The following is a 20,196-nucleotide window of genomic DNA, read 5'->3' on the forward strand; positions in this document are numbered from 1 at the left end:
AGAAATAACTTGTCGGGTTCCTGGGTGGCTTGTGGGTTAAGCCGCTGCCTTCAGCTCAGGTCATGATCTCAGGGTCCTGGGATGGAGCCCCACATTGGGCTCTCTGCTCAACGGGGAGCCTGGTACCTCCTCTCTCTCTTTGCCTGCCTCTCTGCCTACTTGTAATCTCTCTCTCTCAAATAAATAAATAAAATCTTTTAAAAAAAATAACTTGTCATGGGTGCACCTGTGTGGCTCAGTGTGTTAAAGCCTCTGCCTTTGGTTCAGGTCATGATCCCAGAATCCTTGGATCAAGTCTCACATCCAGCTCTCAGCTCAGCAGGGAGCCTGCTTCCCCCCTCTCACTCTGCCTGACCCTGCCTACTTGTGATCTCTGTCAAAGAAATAAATAAAATCTTTTATAAATAAATTTAAAAAAATAACTTGTCATGTTTGGATCAGGAGCATATGGAAAAATATAATATCTGAGGACAATATTTCTGCCATATTTTGTGCCTTGTTAATATTTTTAAACAGTCAGGCAACTTTTAGCTTTTTTGAAATACCTGCTAAGAGACCAGCAGTGCCTTTTGGAGCCCTATGACTATAAAAATTAATTGCAAATATTCAAAATGTTTAGTATGGTGTCACTATTTAGGGCCACCACCAAGCATGTTTCAGAAGTAAGCATAACTGTTACTCTTCTGTAAGGCAAAAGGGCATGTTTTCAGGAGTTCCATCTGCTGTACCAGGAGGTGAATCAAGTAATGAATTTTGTCTATAAAATAATTCACTTTTCAATCTAACATTCCTCATTCCACATTATAATAATAAAAACTAGGAGGAGACTAAAACAGCCAAACAACTACAACTACAACAACCAGCTTTTCCTTCAGTGGAAAAGTAAATAGAACCTTATGAGTAGCCTGAAATTTATTTTTAAATATTTTTAAGATAAGCGTTTTTGTTAGAAATCCATATATTTTATATAGCTAAGAAATAACAGGCAATGTTTTATTAACTTCTAAAAAGTCTAGTTACTTCTATTTATCTATTAACTCATCTCTTTATGAAGTAGAACATGATCACACCTATTGTATCTACCCAAGTTTGTATGCTTTGGTTATTTTATGTTTGCTATTTCCTTGCTTAATTTTTGCAATATTTGATACATAATAGTATCTTTAAGTCCATCTACAGTTTCACAGAATTTGCTTGAACTTCATAAAAATGTACCATACTTTTTGCACTATCCTTGTTTTACTTCTCTATTAACTTTCCAAGATTTATTGACGTTAGAGGGTGTAGCTATCATTTATTTTTATTCCTCCATAATGCTATGTTTACAAATTTGTATTTATCTGTACTTTTAAAAATATCTTTATTATATACCATTTCTCATCTCACGTAACACTCATGTTACTTCTACACTTATCAGATATTATGTAACTGAAAACCACAACTCAGCAACAATATAGCACCATTTTTCAAAATTAAATGGCTTACCAGAATTCTTTAATTCTATCCTTTATTTGTATTAGATGACCCTTTATTCTGGTATTTGGCATTGTTCATATGGAGAAAAGCTTATAAGTTGATATTCCATCAATAGAAGGGTTTATTATGATTGATTAATGATTTTCATTTAGAATGCATAGAATATGGTTGATTTACTATTTCTTTCTTACTCTCTGAGTGGAACATAGTGCTATCTATGTAATAGCCACTAAAATATTAAGTTAATTACCTAGATTTTAAACTTCATATGAATAGGAATAACATACAGAACTCTTCTCAGATTGGGACACCTGGGTGGCTCAGTCAGTTAAACGCCTGAGCCTTTAGCTCAGGTCATGATCTTAGGGTCCTGGGACTCAGTTCTGCAACAGATTCCCTGCTTAGCCGGGAGTTTGCTTCTCCTTCACCCTGCTGCTCCCCCTGCTTGTGCTCTCTCTCACTCACAAATAAATAAAATTAAAAAAATAAATTCTTCTCAGATAGCTAATATAGAATATCATCTTTGTATTCATCAAAGGGAAAGTGCCATATAATAATGAATTCAGACTACTTCAAATTCATTTTTTAACCAGTAAGAAAGTACTGGAAACAAGCCAAAAATGTCTTTAATGAATTAAAGAAATAGATTGATTTTCAATATCTTAATGTTTCTAAAATAAATTGCAAGATTTTTATACTAGATATCAGTGTAAATATTCATTACACAAGGATATTCTAAAAATAAACCTGAGAAAACTACTTGACATATATGATGACAAAAACGAGTTTGACAAAAGTCAGTTTGGGTAAACTTACAACACCTACCACCTGAAACTCTTGTTCTATTATTTTAATTATTTTAATTTACAAAAATACAAAAATAATATATCAGAGTAAGTATATTGATAGCTTTGAAGGTATGCTCTGGTTGTGCACTGTTTACTATTTAAAGGGAAATCAAATATGTGATACTTATGGTGTGACTATTAAAATTCAACAAGTTCAGAAGCATACAAGAAATAGAATAAAGACAAAAGATGACCCTTACTTATCCTAAAGATAGACAATGGTATATATGTGCTAGTTGGGGAGAGAATCCAGTCCGTAGATGGAGGATGTGGTAGTGGAAAAAAAAAAGACACAACGTTTTTGTTGAACGTTTAGCACTATATTTAACAAAGTGAAATTGTGTGTTAATAGCCTTAAATAAAATCCAAAAACTATTTCAATTTGTTGAAGATTATTTAGGAAAAACTTGAAAAATACAACTTGATAAGGATTCCAATAAAAGATTCATAAGCAATACAAGTTTCAGAATTTTTAGTATATTTTCCCTAAAAAGCCATTTGATTTAAATCAAAAAGAATTCTATTTACCTGCCACGTAAATAAGAGGAAATTATTTGGTTGTGTAATAAGTCAATAAAATAAATTAACATATCTTGAGAAGACAGATATGCACACTAAGTTAAAAATAATAGTGCTTAAGCTGTTCAGCAAACATTTCTAAAATTCCTTGCCATCAGCTAGCTCTGGAGTTCTGCTAGGTGAGTAAGGCCATGTATGTTACTGCTCAGAGTACTGATGCAAAGCAATTGTCCCCTTCGCATCCATTTTTTGCCATTGATATGTCATGCTATGTTGTTTAGAGATACATAGATGGCCCTACATGAAGGCCTTTTTTTGTGTGTATATGGGTGACTGTGATTTAACTTTCAAATCAGATGGCTCCTGATTTACAATGATTCAACTTATGATATATTTGGCAATGATGTGAAAGTGAAAGTGATTCAGTAGAAACTGTACTTTGAATTTTGAATTTGGGTCTTTATAAATAGGGCCAGTGACATGTGGTATGGTGCCGTCTTGTGATGCTGGGCAGGGGCAGTGAGCCACAGCTCCCAGTCAGCTAGAAGATTACAGGGGTGAACACCTGATATTCTTACAACCATTCTATATATAACGATTCTACTTTTTTTTTAGTGTAATATTTAATAAATTGCATGTGATATTTGATACTTTGTTATAAAATAGGCTTTGCTTAAGATGATTTTGCCCAAATGCAGGCAAATGTAAGTGTTCTGAGTATGTTTAAATAAGCCTAAGGTAAGCTATGATTTTTGATAGTTTAGGGGTATTAAATGCATTTTCAATTTTTTATGTGTGTCTCTGTACATAGCCCCCTTGTAAGCTGAGGAACATCTCTATATGTATATGTAGCCTTGGTATGGCTTACATATTATTGGCATGAAACATCTAGAACAGTACGTGTGCCATATAATTGTCTACAACATCAAACAAGTTTCTTGAAAACTTGTGCCAAAGGGGTTATGTCTTTAAGGATTCTTATTTCAGAAGGGTTCTCTCAAACTTAAGATTTTTCAGAAGTTAAGTGAAAATCTGACCAAACTAAACATTTTTCCATTTTCCCTAGTGAGCAAAGATAGCTAAAATCTATCTGCCATTTTCAACACTGTACTCAACGACTGTAATTCTAATTTAAGAACAGATTATTTTTATCAAAACCACATGTTGGCCTAATCTTACACAATATTCATAAATCTCACTCAGAGCCTTGGACACTTTTATTTGTTGAGTCTATATGGTACTACGGACATTCATCTTTTTTGACCTCATAGCTTCATGTATGTCTATACTTTTGAAAATACATGCATCATAGTTCCATTGTAAAATGTCTGGGTTATAAAATGTGCTATGCTATCAAAATGGTAATAAGAACATACAAATGACCTGATGTAATGAACTGGACCAGATTGCCAGATATCACATTTCATACCAGAAAGATTCAGAGGTAAGTTTTAAAATGGCCAGCTATACTTCGACTGAATTAAAACTCATTTAACTTCTTTCTTTGTGTACAGTATTATACATTAGTCAGTATTAGAGTAAATAAGTACTTTGGACAGATGTAAATATGCTGTAATAAAAATGTTTTCCTTCTTTCTTTTAATCCTTTTTACTTGTAAGACTAGCCACAAATACCATGCCTCCCCCAAAATAATTTGCAATCCAAATTTATCTCTAAATGAATTTATTGCACAGAAAAAAAAATATATATATATACACTTACAGTAGACATGTTCAAGAATAGTTACACAACAGCAGGGCCCTAAATGTAAGCAGTATAGTTGTTTTGTTTTGTTTTGTTTTGTTTTCTTTAAAAAAAAAGAGGTTATGTGAAATATTGGAATTTTATTTCGAGGCCTAGTATTTCAAGACAGTTAACTACACTTACAGTGTCAACAGCCTCTTGTTGGCAGTATGATTTTATTGGCTCCATGGAATAACAGCAAGAATTCACTATTGCTCCTTTCTTTTATGACACACACAGAAAAAACAAATTGACACATTTGCTCAAGACCAACCAGAATCATTTTAACCTATCAAAATGGATGGGAGGCCTTCACTGCCAAAGTCACTGCTGGGTTTTCACAATTCATTGCAGACAATCTACTACTCCCATTATGATAAAGGAGAGAAGAGTCATAATCAGGGAAGAAAGCTAGATTAATACTTGTAATTATCATTGAATTATTTAGCCTGCTATAGGATTATTATTATTAGTGTCATTTGATAATTTTCTCTCATTTTATTAAACACAACTGTGAGTAATTACCCTACCTAATATTTCTCTATATTGGCTGACTAGCTAGCAAACATTCATGAAAATATCCATTAGCCACACGTATAAAATGCTGCATTATGATGCTGTTGAATCAGAACATACCACTACCTGACCTGTAGTTCTTTGAGGATTTGCAAATCCATTAATTCTATGTTTATTGGATTATTCCCATACAATTAGAAAATTTATAATAGAGTCCATGAACATTATTAGTTTTACCATTTTAAACCAGCAATCACACTTTGATTTTTACAACAAAAGCAGAAATATAAACACACACATTTGGATCAGGTTTCTGTTAGTGTCTGGACTTCAAAATCCTATTCCTCAAGATAATGCACACCAAAGTTCTGGATTAAACAAGAAATTAGATGGCACCTGAACACTTGGTTTAATATTCTCCAAAGGACTATGCAACTTATTTCTTACATTATGACATTGTTTTACAAAGATCCACACTTTTATAATGTTAGTTTTTTTAATAATCAATAAAGTCAATTAATCATGATTAAAAATCAAACTTAAAAATTTCTACTTTTTGCTTTTGCCCCCTCCATTTAGAACTTATTTATAGCCTGATAATTCAAAGGTCCCTATGTTTATGAAAATCTGGACAGAAATAGCTCTAAGATCCCATTCAGAACTTGATATTAATCTAAGTCTTTTGGCTCCATTTATCCTGAGAGCAAAGAGTAGGACAAAGGATTTGAGTACTGTTAGGTTATCTGGGAGATTATCCAAGGTAGAAAAGAATGGGAAAGTGATACAGTGAAGAAGCAACTTTGTCAAAGAGGTACATTGTTGATATAATTGCTGTGGATAGAAAATGAAGGCTTGCTTTTACTGAAAGGTCCTGAGAAACTTCTTTAAGCTGTACTCATGAAGACCTGAAAACTGACAATTTTATCTGTGGTTCTTATTTCCACTTCACTGAGAGCTGTCCTCAGAGGACATTAACTCTCCTACACTTTTGGGTTGTGTTGGACACATTCTAAAATGAGAGATAGAACATGAGATGCTATCAGTGTTAAGTAACTGCAATTTCCCATGGAACTATCCACCACAGGTTTGGCTATAATCAGTTGTTGGGCCTTGATATCAGAGGGATTTGAGGCAGTATCATTTTAGGTTAATCATTACATATGAAATTTCCAAAAACTTCAACTGATGAAACTTTGATTATAAATCTATAAATATAACAATAAATCTACAGTATTCAAATTATTTTCATAGAAATACACAGACAAAGTATCAATTGATTAATATTTTAATGTTACAAAATACTGAACTGAAAGAATTTGGTCATATAACAACGTGTAAGAAGTAGAACTTAGGTTTACGTTAGAACTCAGGATGCATTTGAGACTCAGTTAAGAAATTGAATGGAGGGATGCCTGGGTGGCTCAGTGGGTTAAGCCACTGTCTTCGGCTCAGGTCATGATCCCAGGGTCCTGGGACCGAGCCCCAAATCGGGCTCTCTGCTCAGCAGGGAGCCTGCTTCCTCCTCTCTCTCTGCCTGCCTCTCTGCCTGCTTGTCATCTCTCTCTGTCAAATAAATAAATAAAATCTTAAAAAAAAGAAATTGAATGGATGTCTGACTATCTTATAGGTTTGCTAAAAATTAGTGACTTTGTGTTCACGTGTGGCTATGCAGGAATTTTTAACTTTCTCTAAGAAGTTATTAGATTTGATTATATAATGGCAGTAAGGGATGGGGAAAAGCAAAGTACAAACCCCATAAAGACAAAGACACTGAGTATGAGAAAAGAGTAATAGATAAGAAGAATCAATGCGTTTGAGGGAAGTGGGAATTGAAATACACAATGATTGTTGACTTTTTTAGATGGAGAAAACAAAACTAGCTTGCAAGAAGGAAATAACAGAAGACATGCTGTGATGTGAGGCAGAATCCTGGAAAAGGCAGTAACGTGGAATAAAGGAGTAGGGAGAGCATATCAGGTAATTTGGATAGGAAGGAGTTAGGAGGTAATTGCTTGATAACTTTTATATGGCCCACTTAAATGCACAGATTTCTCTTCTTTAATTTATATGGAGAACAGGGTGTCCTTTCTCTTCCCTTTCAGAGCACCAGAGGTGTACTCTTTCAGACTGAAAACCTGAAAAGCTCAGGACTCAGTTGCTTAAGCACAGCTGAGAGGACATATTTCAATTAAGATTTACATTTTGCTGTATGTAGTAGACTGTCAAAAGTGGTTTAACCATATTTTTTCATTTAACAAGAAGCCTACAGAGAGTGTTTTCTGGTGTTGGTTCAGAGTCTTAAGAAAGTCAAGTGAACTATCTTAGAGGTTTTCATGGCTTTTTATTCACAGTTGCAAAAATTGCTGTTGGAGTTCTCACTATTAAAAGCCCACATTCCTGGCAGAAAGATAGAGGTAAAAGAGCATGATGGCTTGTACGACTAATACTTTGTCATATGGTTACAATATAACTAGAAAAGAGACAATAAAATATTTGATGTTGTTTAAGTTTCCTTGTTGTCAATCCCTCAGTGCTTTCTGATATTAAAGGAAAAAGTAGATGGATATTGACCTGGCAACTATCAACACCTGTCCATCTCTCTTGGATAACCAATATCTCTATAATCTCTTCTTCCCAGTAAAAAAAAAATAAAATATATTCATAACCCACACTGTGCCATCTCAAGTTACTGCACCAAGATAAAATTACAATGATTTTCAGTTGTTCCAAATGGACAGAATACCCTTCCTTATGCTATCATGTCTTATAAGATAGATAATTGGCTTGCTACCAACATACCCAGATGTGACAGTGGAAGAGACAGGAAAAATATAATAATATTCATTTATTCCTTGGGTTGACTCTGTTTACACAGATGCATTACTATTAGAAAAGGTTGGTTTGGGTTATTGGAATGAATTTACTTAATGGGTCTGTATGTAATTGGATTGGAGGAAATTTTTAATTTCTACAAAAATTATTAGAATTCTATCTTATCCTCTTTTGTTAATTTTCACATGTTAACAAAGCCAACGTTTTTGTCTAGCAGACAAGATCTTAAATCCTAACAAAACTCAATTTTTTCCTTTTTTTTTTTAAGTTTGAGATCCTCCTGTTCTCTCACGCTGCTTTAAATAAAACTCAAAAAACAAAAAGGAGCTAAATGGGGCAGTAAGACCAGACTTTTTATTTTATTTTATTTATCTTATTTTTAATTAAAAAATTAAAGATTGTATTTATTTATTTGAGAGAGAAAGCATGAGTGGGGCAGGGGGAGGTAGCTGCAGAGAGAGACTGAGAAGTATACTCCCTAATGAGCAGGAAGCCCGATATGGAGCTCGATCCCAGGATCCTGACTGAGATCATGACCAGAGACAAAGGCAGAGACATGTGAAAAATCCCTTTTTTTTCTGGGAAACAATACTTTACAAGAGATGTTTGAAAAAGAACTGGGGAATCAACTTTAATAGGAGACACAAAAATTTAATTGACTTTTGTAAAGCTACAGGGATCCAAATGATGGGAATCCCAGCCCGTTTAGGTTGTGGACCCCAGAGTATTCTTCTCTGTAATATTTTATTTTCTTCCATGTCTACTAACTCCAGTCCAAGTTCACTGATCTCTTTTTAGATAGTGCAAAACATGGCAAAGAATACCAAAGAATGCCCAGTATTCTACATTTATTACATCATTTCTAACATATAGAAGTGTGTTATCAAGGCTGGTTCTGTGAAAGAACATAGTTATGCTAAAGTGTGTTTGTTCTCCAAGAAATTAAATGCACAATTATCACACAATTATAAAATACTTGTGTCAAGAATTTTTATTCAAAAAGTAATAAGAGAAGCAGATATTAAAACTAGTTCACATGGTTATTTGGGATATAAGCAGAGTTGTGCAGCAGAATTGCTCTGGGCCCATAATTTGGGATATAGAATTTATGTTGTCTAATGAAAAATCACTAACTTGCATAATTGTTAACAAGAATCTTGTGCATTACCATCAGTTTTCTACATTATAACCTCTTGCTCTACAGTTTGTAAATAACTTTGTCAATAGCAAGCTAATAAACGGGGTGGCTCCAATGGATTGAGATAATCTCCAGAGTTTCTGCTACCTAATGCCCAGGACTCCATTGAAAGGACACCTAAGAATTTATTTTGCCCAAAAATTTGATCATTTTTTTCACTGTCCTTACCTATTTTCCAAACCTAGTCCTTTTGTTTCACCTTTCAGTCTACAGACAACCCTGTATCTGACTGACTTGTTAATTCTGGGAATGTCTTGCAGATTAATTTGCTTGCCAGAGGTGGTTCCTCTAATTGATGTCTAAGAACCCTAATTAGTTAAGAAAACTTTTTTTAACATTTTCAATGCTATTTATTATTATTATTATTGTTGCTAATAGCTCTATTATAAATAATTCACAAGGGCATCTTTCTGACAAAAGACAAAGAGCTGGCTACTAGTAGAAAAAGTACATTTGACTCTGTCAGTGAAAGTAGTAAAGGGATTTGAGAAAATAAGGCAAAGCACTGGATTTATGTGTTAAATCTTTAAATATTATAGACACATTTACTTAATTTCTAATACTATTGTTGCTTATAATTAAATAAGATGTTTTCCATGAACCACGCATTACAGCAAATATATTGTTTATACAGATCAAATTTTCATCAAAAGGGACGCCTGGGTGGCTCAGTTGGTTAAGCAGCTGCCTTTGGCTCAGGTCATGATCCCAGCGTCCTGGGATCGAATCCCGCATCGGGCTCCTTGCTCGGTCGGGAGCCTGCTTCTCCCTCTGCCTCTGCCTGCCATTCTGTCTGCCTGTGCTTGCTCTCTCGCCCACTCTCTCTGATAAATAAATAAAATCTTAAAATAAATAAATAAATTTTCATCAAAAAATTGTAAGTGTATTTTATTGTAGGATCATGATCAGCATTTTGCAGATGAGAAAAGTGAAATTTAGAAAAGTATGTCTCTTCAAATCCCTCATACAATATCTGGCCTAGATAGAAGGATATACTATCACAATTGAGGAAGATAATTGAGATTACTTAAAATGATAAACGTTACTGTATAGGGTTTTTTTTTTTGCTTTTTTTTTTTACTTTTACTTTTTTATTTTTTATAAACATATATTTTTATCCCCAGGGGTACAGGTCTGTGAATCACCAGGTTTACACACTTTACAGCACTCACCAAAGCACATACCCTCCCCATGTCCATAATCCCACCCCCTTCTCCCAAACCCCCTCCCCCCTGCAACCCTCAGTTTGCTCTGTGAGATTAAGAGTCACTTATGGTTTGTCTCCCTCACAATCCCATCTTGTTTCATTTATTCTTCTCCTACCCACTTAAGCCCCCATGTTGCATCACCACTTCCTCATATCAGGGAGATCACATGATAGTTGTCTTTCTCTGCTTAACTTATTTCACTAAGCATGATACGCTCTAGTTCCATCCATGTTGTCGCAAATGGCAAGATTTCATTTCTTTTGATGGCTGCATAGTATTCCATTGGGTGTATATATACCACATCTTCTTGATCCATTCATCTGTTGATGGACATCTAGGTTCTTTCCATAGTTTGGCTATTGTGGACATTGCTGCTATAAACATTCGGGTGCACATGCCCCTTTGGATCACTACATTTGTATCTTTAGGGTAAATACCCAATAGTGCAATTGCTGGGTCATAGGGCAGTTCTATTTTCAACATTTTGAGGAACCTCCATGCTGTTTTCCAGAGTGGCTGCACCAGCTTGCATTCCCACCAACAGTGTAGGAGGGTTCCCCTGTCTCCGCATCCTCGCCAGCATCTGTCATTTCCTGACTTGTTGATTTTAGCCATTCTGACTGGTGTGAGGTGATATCGCATTGTGGTTTTGATTTGTATTTCCCTGATGCCGAGTGATATGGAGCACTTTTTCATGTGTCTGTTGGCCATCTGGATGTCTTCTTTGCAGAAATGTCTGTTCATGTCCTCTGCCCATTTCTTGATTGGATTATTTGTTCTTTGGGTGTTGAGTTTGCTAAGTTCTTCATAGATTCTGGACACTAGTCCTTTATCTGATATGTCGTTTGCAAATATCTTCTCCCATTCTGTCAGTTGTCTTTTGATTTTGTTAACTGTTTTCTTTGCTGTGCAAAAGCTTTTGATCTTGATGAAATCCCAATAGTTCATTTTTGCCCTTGCTTCCCTTGCCTTTGGCGTTGTTCCTAGGAAGATGTTGCTGCGGCTGAGGTCGAAGAGGTTGCTGCCTGTGTTCTCCTCAAGGATTTTGATGGATTCCTTTCGCACATTGACGTCCTTCATCCATTTTGAGTCTATTTTTGTGTGTGGTGTAAGGAAATGGTCCAATTTCATTTTTCTGCATGTGGCTGTCCAATTTTCCCAGCACCATTTATTGAAGAGGCTGTCTTTTTTCCATTGGACATTCTTTCCTGCTTTGTCGAAGATTAGTTGACCATAGAGTTGAGCGTCTATTTCTGGGCTCTCTATTCTGTTCCATTGATCTGTGTGTCTGTTTTTGTGCCAGTACCATGCTGTCTTGATGATGACAGCTTTGTAATAGAGCTTGAAGTCCGGAATTGTGATGCCACCAACGTTGGCTTTCTTTTTCAATATCCCTTTGGCTATTCCCCTCACTGAAATGGACAGATCATCCAAGCAAAAGATCACCAAGGAAATAAAGGCCTTAAACGACACACTGGACCAGATGGACATCACAGATATATTCAGAACATTTCATCCCAAAGCAACAGAATACACATTCTTCTCTAGTGCACATGGGACATTCTCCAGAATAGATCACATCCTTAGTCCTAAATCAGGACTCAACCGGTATCAAAAGATTGAGATCATTCCCTGCATATTTTCAGACCACAATGCTCTAAAGCTAGAACTCAACCACAAAAGGAAGTTTGAAAAGAATCCAAACACATGGAGACTAAACAGCATCCTTCTAAAGAATGAATGGGTCAACCGGGACATTAAAGAAGAATTGAAAAAAATCATGGAAACAAATGATAATGAAAATACAACGGTTCAAAATCTGTGGGATACAACAAAAGCAGTCCTGAGAGGAAAATATATAGCGGTACAAGCCTTTCTCAAGAAACAAGAAAGGTCTCAGGTACACAACCTAACCCTACACCTAAAGGAGCTGGAGAAAGAACAAGAAAGAAACCCTAAGTCCAGCAGGAGAAGAGAAATCATAAAGATCAGAGCAGAAATCAATGAAATAGAAACCAAAAAAACAATAGAACAAATCAACGAAACTAGGAGCTGGTTCTTTGAAAGAATTAATAAAATTGATAAACCCCTGGCCCGACTTATCAAAAAGAAAAGAGAAAGGACCCAAATAAATAAAATCATGAATGAAAGAGGAGAGATCACAACTAACACCAAAGAAATACAAACTATTACAAGAACATACTATGAGCAACTCTACGCCAATAAATTTGACAATCTGGAAGAAATGGATGCATTCCTAGAAACATATATACTACCACAACTGAGCCAGGAAGAAATAGAAAGCCTGAACAGACCCATAACCAGTAAGGAGATTGAAACAGTCATTAAAAATCTCCAAACAAACAAAAGCCCAGGGCCAGACGGCTTCCCGGGGGAATTCTACCAAACATTTAAAGAAGAACTAATTCCTATTCTCCTGCCTGAAACTGTTCCAAAAAATAGAAATGGAAGGAAAACTTCCAAACTCATTTTATGAGGCAGCATCACCTTGATCCCAAAACCAGACAAGGATCCCACCAAAAAAGAGAGCTATAGACCAATATCCTTGATGAACACAGATGCGAAAATTCTCACCAAAATACTAGCCAATAGGATTCAACAGTACATTAAAAAGATTATTCACCATGACCAGGTGGGATTTATTCCAGGGCTGCAAGGTTGGTTCAACATCCGCAAATCAGTCAATGTGATACAACACATCAATAAAAGAAAGAACAAGAACCATATGATACTCTCCATAGATGCTGAAAAAGCATTTGACAAAGTACAGCATCCCTTCCTGATCAAAACTCTTCAAAGTGTAGGGATAGAGGGACATACCTCAATATCATCAAAGCCATCTATGAAAAACCCACCGCAAATATCATTCTCAATGGAGAAAAACTGAAAGCTTTTCCACTAAGGTCAGGAACACGGCAGGGATGTCCATTATCACCACTGCTATTCAACATAGTACTAGAGGTCCTAGCCTCAGCAATCAGACAACAAAAGGAAATTAAAGGCATCCAAATCGGCAAAGAAGAAGTCAAATTATCACTCTTCGCAGATGATATGATACTATATGTGGAAAACCCAAAAGACTCCACTCCAAAACTGCTAGAACTTATACAGGAATTCAGTAAAGGGTCAGGATATAAAATCAATGCACAGAAATCAGTTGCATTTCTCTACACCAACAGCAAGACAGAAGAAAGAGAAATTAAGGAGTCAATCCCATTTACAATTGCACCCAAAGCCATAAGATACCTAGGAATAAACCTAACCAAAGAGACACAGAATCTATACTCAGAAAACTATAAAGTACTCATGAAAGAAATTGAGGAAGACACAAAGAAATGGAAAAATCATCCATGCTCCTGGATTGGAAGAATAAATATTGTGAAAATGTCTATGCTACCTAAAGCAATCTACACATTTAATGCAATTCCTATCAAAGTACCATCCATCTTTTTCAAAGAAATGGAACAAATAATTCTAAAATTTATATGGAACCAGAAAAGACCTTGTATAGGGTTTTTTTTTAAAGTTTGCCACAGATTCAGATTCTTTTAAAATATATATCTATTTTGTGCAAAGAGAATGCACTGAGAAGTAAAAAGAAAGTGATATATCAGTGCTACCAACTAATGGCTATAATATCATCACCTTATTTATGAACAATGAAACAGTGTGCACTATTTAAATAAATTTAAATAAATTCCTATTTATTTTATATATTTATAAATTTAAATAAATTCCTATTTATTTATTATTAAAGAAACTCCTCTAACAAACAGTATGTTTTGAAGGTGGCTAGCAGGAAAGTGTTGTACTACATGGAAGTAATCAGAAAATATGATCTAAAATTCTGTTTTCAAGGGCGCCTGGGTGGCTCAGTGGGTTAAAATTGTGCTTTCAAGAAGCTATCACAGTAAGTACTGAGCATTAGCTATTATATGCTATGGATGAATAACCGAAATCTACATTTGAAACTAATGGTACACTATATGTTAACTAATTGAATTTTAAAAAGTTAATAAAAAAAACCCCACTATTTTATAAAACAATATTCCCAACAGGCTTTTTTGCTTTAAAATACTCACTTTGTAATGAGAGTCATTACTTTTGTCTAGCCAATTCTTACATCACTGTTTATCCCTTCCCTGCTTTATCCCTTCCCAGTATCAATAAAGGCTCACTTGGGTTACCTAGAAGCCATGAGAAAGCTTGTAATAGATCTGGCTGGTTTTCACCAGCAATTTGACCACCATGTGCACAGTGAAGTCTATTGATAAAGGCTTTATTGCAATAAACTGCAAATACATGGATGATTTTGAATTCTCTTTCTTGAGGTCTTGTTTCATGATAATAAATTTAGGGTGGCTTATTGGAATGGATGTTATTAACATATTTTCATAGTTCTAAGTACATGGAATTGTAAAATATATTAACGAATGTGGCATTACTGACAACTGTCCTCATTTTGAAATCAAATTACAGTGTACTAAGACGAGGAAACAAAGCAGATTTGGGATTATGAGTGAAATAATTTTAAAAAGTCTTAGGGGTATGATCAGACTATTGGGTAGGTAATTCAGTAGAAAAATGTCAACTGATTGAGATTCTGTGTTCCCTGATTTCAGAGAGAAGTTAAGATAAATAAGTAACACGAGGAGACTAGGAAGCCAAACATAAGTGATAATTTTGTGCCAGGGTGTGTATACATCTGTTTATCTTCTTGTTTTACCAGTAAGGTTGCTCCTAGAGGAGAGTTTAAATATGTGTTGGAGCTAATCTCTGTGGATTACACAAGAAACCACATCCTACAGCTCTCCCTGAAACACCCCTTATGATTTCAATGTAATTTAGTTTTTGCATTTTTAGAAATAACAACAAAATACTTTGAAAACTCATCTACTTTATTACCACCACAAGTGAGTCAGCTGACTCCACATTTTAACACAGTGACAGTCACAGAGGAATGGAGGAATGAGTAGAGTCATCAATCTATGTGCTTTTAAGAAGTATGACAGGGTAGCAGCTATTTCCAGGAACCAAAACATGGGTCAGCAGCTGTGCAGGAAAAGTGATGGAATAAATGACTCATTTCAGAGGAGTTCTATAACATATTAGATCTATAATGTATCTTCAGCACCCAATAACCCGCTTTGATCTAAAGATAAGGATTTACAGTTAAGGTCCCATTTGTGATTTGACTGGTAGGGTCTGAATCATGTTTACTATTGTTTTGACTATTACTTGAAACCTATAGTAGTACTTGGGATATGTGTTGTGTATTCTGTGAACATGTGCTATTTTTAGATTAGATAATTCCTGTCTCGAACCCCTGTTAATTTGTTTGTTTTTGTTTATTTGATAGTGGTTTCAGTAAATGGGTATATCTGAAAAATTGCAAAGCCACTATTAAAATAAGTTATTATTATATATAGCATGGAATTGCCCATTCCTCCTTTGAATCCGACAGAGCTTCACCATATCCTTAACAATTTGGGAAAAACACGCTATTATTTTTCTTTATAAAATTTCTCCTGTCAGGCTGTGATGGTGGTCATCAGCAGTAACTCCTCTGAAGGCTTTGTCAAAAGAGTTGAAAAAATTGGAAAGGTGTGAATGAAGCTGTTTGCTGAATATAAAGAAAAGAGCATTGAAGTACAATTCACACTCTTACTTCTCCTTCTATGCTTTCAGATGTTTGACATTTGAAAATTTTGCTTCTAGAAGAGATGCCCTATATAATTCTTACTTTAAGGAGCAAGTTGCTTTTATAATTTTTTTTTATTATTCTACCATTCAAGTATTTCCATTTAAATTAAATTCAATACCATTTAAAAAAAATCAAAAGTGCAGCCAGTATTCAAGTCTTGGGCTAAATAATTTTAGAAAGCTTTGTGTTATTGAACCTATGGGGTTTTCCTGTAGTTTTAACTCTTTCTTTCTGTGATTTTTCCCATTAGTCACGTAAGTGACTGCAATATAACAGACATTGAGGATAAAGAAGGACTGAATAAAACAATCCTTGGCCTCATGAAGTTGAGAATCTAGCAAGGGAGTCAAACAATTCAATCATTCAGAGACAATTTATTGAGTGCCTGGCCTAAGATGAGCACACAAAACCCCAGCCCAGAGGAATCATTTTAATGGGAGAGATAGATAATAGGTAAGCCAACTTTAAAAAGAAAAAAATCGTACTGGTTTTTCTTCAATAGTGATGCATATTTGAAATAAATAAGCACATTTTAAAAAGAGAAGTGATTGAGAAGAGGTTGTGTAACTGAGTGGTCCAAAAGGGCCTCCCTGAAAAAGTCTGTTTTGAACAGATTTCTGAATAATATCAGCTAGGAAGCTGCGTAAAAACCTCAGGGATGGGTGATTTTTCCAGTCAAAAAACTGTAAAGGCTCCAAAGTCACAACACAGCTGTAAGTTTCTCTAATAAAGTAGCTTCTGACAAAGAATGAGAAGAAATAACTAACCCAGGTTTGAAAGAAAAGGGACAGACTTTCTATGGAATTCATATTTAATTAAAGCTCTAAAGGACAAATATACAATAGAGCAAAATTCTGGAGACGCTGATATACCTAATGAAAGTTCATAAACAAGGTGTGGGTAGCAAAGAGTGTGTGGGAATGTTGGTAAGAACAGTGGGGAAGAGTCATCCCTGAACATGTTCTTAAATGAAGCAATTCTTGTGTTGTTTTAAAGGGTAAACTGGAGTTTGCCTAAGTGATTAGAGAAGGATGCCTCGGCTTATGGAAGTTCAAAGCCATAAAGATGTGATAAACTACTGCAGATATTTTCATGTATATTTGTTGTTGCTTCTAGTAATGGTGATCTAAAAACTGCTACTTTAGACAACTTAAAAATTCCGACAAAATAGCTTTTAAAGTTAAAAATATCAGAATGATTATAAAAATAAGTGAGGGATTACTGGGCCAAAATACGAAACACAATGAGAGTCTAGAGATATATGCCTGAAGCCATTTTAGCTATGAGAGCATTTGAAACTGCTAAAACACACTGAGCTGTGTTTTTAATAGACACTTGATACTAGAGAAACAAAATTCAAAATCCAGCAGCAATCAAATTTGAAAACTTTGGTACAACCCAAATTTAAGTTGAGATCCCCAAAGCACAAGGAGAAGCAGAAATAAGACTATAGCCTACCTTGCCTTCTGTGGAAACTGAGAAAGTCAATCACTGAATTTGGAATATGATTGTCTTGTAGAGTCACAGATATAAGAGAAAATCCAGCCAAGGGGGACCATACCATTATTATAGCTCTTAATTATCCCTACTCAATAAGAGTTTCAAATATAATGTCTTGAACATAGCAAAATGTAACAAAGCACACAAAGAAAAACCATTAACAAGATTTGATAGACAAAATGGGATTAAGTATGATGTTAAAATGATCAATAAAGATTGTAAAATGGCTTGATTACTCTGCTCAAAGAAATGAGAGGGGAAGCAAATTGAACAAAAAGCTGAAACTAAAAATGATATTGAGAAAGATTTTATAAATGAATTAAATGGATACTCTAGAACTTTAAAGATATGACAGCTAATTTAAGATACCACAGGGGTGCCTGGGTGGCTCACTTAATTAAACCTCCAATTCTTTTTCTTTTTTTTTTTAAGACCTTAATTTTATTTTATTTCTTTCATTTTGGCTCAGGTCATGATGTCAGGGTTGTGAAATAGAGCCCAGAGTTGGGCTCTGTGCTGAGCCTGGAGCCTGCTTAAGATTCTTTTCCCTTCTTTTTCTATCCCTCCCTGCACTCTCACTTGCTCACTCTCTCTTGCTTGTAAATAAATAGATAGATAGATAGATAGATAGATAATAGACAAAGCAAAATAAAAGCAGATTATGAAAATAAATATAAAGATTTTGAAATGAAAACAAGTTCAAAATAAAATAGAGAAGACCTACACAGCTAAAAGTTCATTCAGAAAATCTACTATTAAAGAAGTCAGTATGACACAATGTTAAGATATCAAAAGATTTGAGCATGTACTTTACAGAAAGGGTAATCCAAATGGCCACTCATATACAAAAACTGTTTATCTTTATTATGAATCTGGAATTAAATTAAATTAAATTAAATTAAAAATAAATTAAAACCTAGAATGACATACTATTACACACTTACCATATTGGGCAACAGTGAAAATCTCTTGCAAGAATGTGAAGGAATGACAGTGCACATAATAAAAACATATGAGGTAAGTTGGACAATATTTAGAAAACTTAAAAATTAAAAAAAAAATTTGGTCCATTCCTAGAAATACAACATGGAACTAAATGAATATTTTCACCAGGATATGCAAACAGATGATTATAGTTATTTCATTCATAACGGCAGATCAGTAGTGGTATATTTACACAATGTTACATTAAATAAGAGAGAATATTAACAAACTGGGAGGATAGGCAGGGTTGTTATCATAAACAGATCTTCTATGGTGCTAATTATGTTCTATTTCTCAAAATCTTTAAGTTGAAAACGTTTTCAAATTTATATCTAGATAGATAGATAGATAGGTAGATGATAGATAGACAGATATCCCAGAAGCTGCAATGCTAGGCTAAGACCAGGCTTTAAAGGGCTTTTCTATGCTCTACTAAATACTTTAAACCATTCATTATATCATAGCTCAGTGTTCAAATCTCCATTTGTTTCCTCAGTTTCCTAATATTTATCTTAAGGTGACCTGATCCAGACTTTTGATCACCTTTGTCTAAATATTTCTATTTTAACAAAGTCCTTTTGAACACTCAGAGACTAAAACTTAGAAAAATACTCTGATTGTTATCTCACTAGAGTGGAAAATATATAGTTACCCATTAACTAATGATATCCATGTCTACATTAGATCCATGACATTTTTAATTCTTGGGAGCTTTTGGTTAAATGAATTTTTTAAGCTTCCTTTAAATGAAGCTTTAAGCCATCACCACATGAATAAAATTAAAGAACTAAATGAAAACAAGCCAAGTATTTACAGAGTAATAGAATGTGCAGTGGAAAGAGTACAATTCTGAAATCATAAAGCCTAAATTAGTGTGATGCATCTTTACTAGCCATGTAATCATAAACCAGTTATCTAAATGTGTTAGCCTCAGTTTTTTCACCCATGAAATGGTGATGATAATACTTATTATGCAGAGTTGTTGTGTGGATGTAATGAAGCATGGAGCCTGAGAGTCTCATATTCCATGCTAAAATGATAGCTATTTTTATACTTATAATAATTCTAATAATAGTAATTAAATTGTTCACAATGATAATATTCATTTATATTGAGGCATTGTATTGACTATTCATAGACACATTTACCAAAATAAATTTCATTTTACTTTACCCCCTCTGAGGATATATATTCCCTAATTCAATATGAATCTCATTATGAATAATAATTATCATAATAAATATGCTGATTTTTCTTCTTTTTAGGGAAGTATCCTTTACTGTTGAACACAAAGAAACTTAAGCAAGTCTGTCTTATTCAAGATTTGCATGCTGCTTTCTTATGAAACTAGATTATAGAGTTGTATGAAATAAATTCATGCAGTTAAGACATTTATGTTTGGAAAAATGGGTGGTCAGTTGAGTATTTCAAAAGAAGATTTTAAATTTAAACCTTAAAACTGAGCTCTTTCAGCCTTATTTATAGACCATCCTTCATGCTTCCTAAGTACTCCTTCATTGTAAACTAAGTAATAGTTTTTGTCACAGTGTATATAACTAAAATGGATTTTATATTCTATTATTTCAGAGTTAGTTGCAGTTTCTACTTCCTTACTTCGTTTTTTGAAAAATAGATTAATTCTACAA

Source organism: Mustela nivalis, assembly GCF_964662115.1.
Source record: "Mustela nivalis genome assembly, contig: HAP1_SCAFFOLD_1269, whole genome shotgun sequence".
Taxonomy (NCBI): domain Eukaryota; kingdom Metazoa; phylum Chordata; class Mammalia; order Carnivora; family Mustelidae; genus Mustela; species Mustela nivalis.